The sequence below is a fragment of the Pteropus vampyrus genome, unplaced genomic scaffold (genome assembly GCF_000151845.1).
Source record: "Pteropus vampyrus isolate Shadow unplaced genomic scaffold, Pvam_2.0 Scaffold24028, whole genome shotgun sequence".
NCBI classification, from domain to species: Eukaryota; Metazoa; Chordata; class Mammalia; order Chiroptera; family Pteropodidae; genus Pteropus; species Pteropus vampyrus.
This window is the reverse complement of record NW_011912809.1, coordinates 1-2,049: the sequence shown is the minus strand read 5'-3', so window position 1 is coordinate 2,049 and position 2,049 is coordinate 1. Positions and strand designations below refer to the sequence as shown.

The 2,049-nt window shown below is 61.1% G+C and overlaps 1 long non-coding RNA gene across 1 annotated transcript; it reads left to right on the top strand.

Moving 5' to 3' along the window:
• The first annotated feature begins 484 nt into the window (after positions 1 to 484).
• On the top strand, positions 485 to 2,014 carry LOC111735347. Its single transcript, XR_002778752.1, has 3 exons — positions 485 to 543; positions 720 to 808; positions 1,077 to 2,014. It is a non-coding gene; the product is annotated as an uncharacterized LOC111735347 (long non-coding RNA).
• The last annotated feature ends 35 nt before the right edge of the window (positions 2,015 to 2,049 follow it).

Genomic DNA, 2,049 nt, shown 5'->3' with positions numbered 1-2,049 from the left:
TCTTAGTTACCTCTGTCATAGCACCTTTCACCTTCCCCCCTGCCCATGTGCATCTGAGTCTCCAAGGGTCGGCCAGGTTTGGCTATGCAGAGGGGAGAGGAGGGGCCTGCAGCGAAGGGCACCGCCGCGGAAAGGGGTAGAAAGGACTGGCGACGCTTGCGATGCTTCCTGCTGGACTGGCGTGCTGTGGGCAGCACGAGGCAGGGGGGGCGACAGGAAGCGAGGCTGAGCAAGCAGGGGAGAGCCAGGTGGGAGCCTCCAACTCTCCTCCCTGAGATCTCAACCCCATGGGCTTTTGTGGGAACAGACTGGCTGGATTCTGTCTCCCAGAGTAGCCCGCACAGGAGCAGATGGCCCCGGCGGGTGGTCTCTGCTGGCCCTCGGCCGCTTCTCTTCCCCATCCACTCTCCCTCGCTGCCACAAGATGGCTGAACCTTCTCCAGGGGTGATCCACCTCACTGTCTGCTTCAGCTGTGTGAGGACCCCAAGCCCATTTTATTTGCGAGGCCAGGACAGGGAAGGACCAAGGTGTCAGGCCAGTAGGTCAAGCTCTTCCCCTGGTGCTAGCTGTCCCCTTAAAGTGGTACCTGTATCCATGACCCACTTCCTGTGTTCCTGAGCAGGAGGCAGGACCCAGCCTTGTGGGGGGGCTACATGCCCTTTGGCCCATGGCCAGCCCTTTGCCCCAGTAAGCACCCTGTCCTGTTTCTACCTTGCAGATGCCTTGATGAAGAAGGCCTTCAGCTCATCCTCCTTCAACGCCAACGCCTTCCTCACCAGTCTGCTCATCCACATGGGTCTGCTCAAGGTGCGGCCAGAAGAAGTAGTGGGCCCATGTGGGAGAGGGCGCACTAGTGGCTGCTTTGGCCGCACCTATCCGCCCCATTCCACATGTGTCCTGCTGGGACCTGTCACCCACACTGTCCTGGGCCTGACTCTGCTTAAGCAGCCTTGGCCTTCGTGATGGGGCTCAGCTTGACCTTGTCCGTGAGGCGCTCTGTGCAGGGACTGGATGGTGACAACCTAGCGCCCCCCAGGGAACCTTGAAGCTCACCTTCTGTATGTTGCCCTTGCAGAGTGAAGATAAGATCAAGGCCATTGCCAACCTGTACGGCCCCCTGATGGCACTGAATCACGTGGTGCAGCAGGACTATTTCCCCAAGGCCCTCGCACCCCTGCTGCTGGCATTCGTGACCAAGTGAGTGTACCCGTGTCAGCTCACATGGCCACGCGTGTAGGCTCCTGGCCAGCTGAGGCTTCCCTGGCCCAGTCACTGGGGCTCGTGAAAGACCGTCGTGCCTCCCAGGCTCTTGGCATCTGTGTTTGGGTCTCACTCCCCTTGTGAGGCAGCCTCTGTGCCCAGCCGAGGACACGGGGCTCAACGACAGTGCCTTTTTCTGTGAAAGACAGGGCCTCTATTCTTCACGTGAGGAAACCCAGGTCACTTAAGGAGTTTGCCATGTCACGCTGCTGACCGAGGGCCTGCGCCGGGCAGCATCCCTGGGAGCAGTTCTCTGTCCTTTGCCACAGCAGCCTCGGTCAGGGGGCCCGGTCACATGGGCGTTCCATAACCACAGGCCCTCCCCTGGGGACGCCAGTGCCCAGGGACACGGAAACCTTGCCCTCCTCCTGGAGGGTCCTGGGCCATGGTGGGCCACTGGCCGCAGTCAGGTCACCAGGAACCTCCAGGCCCTGGGCCCACCGGGGATGAGTGGGGAGGCTTGTCCCTGTTCTCACCGAGGCCCTGTGTGGCCTCAGCCGACCTCTGGCCTTCCTCAGGCCTCAGTCTCCCCATTGGGCAAAGTTGTCTCCAGGAGCTCTGACCAGCCACACTGAGTGAACTTAGTGCCTTGGGGAACACGGGAGGGAGATGGGAGAAAGGCAGTGCCTGCCACCATCCCCAGCCCCGACGTGCGTCCCCCTTCAAAAGGCATGAAAATCAGAAAAATGGAATCTGGCACATTTCTAGCCTCACTAATGGCCCCCCGCCGCTCTGCAGCCTGAGCTCCCCAGGCCCCAGGGGCCGCCCCACCCACTGACCCTTCTTTC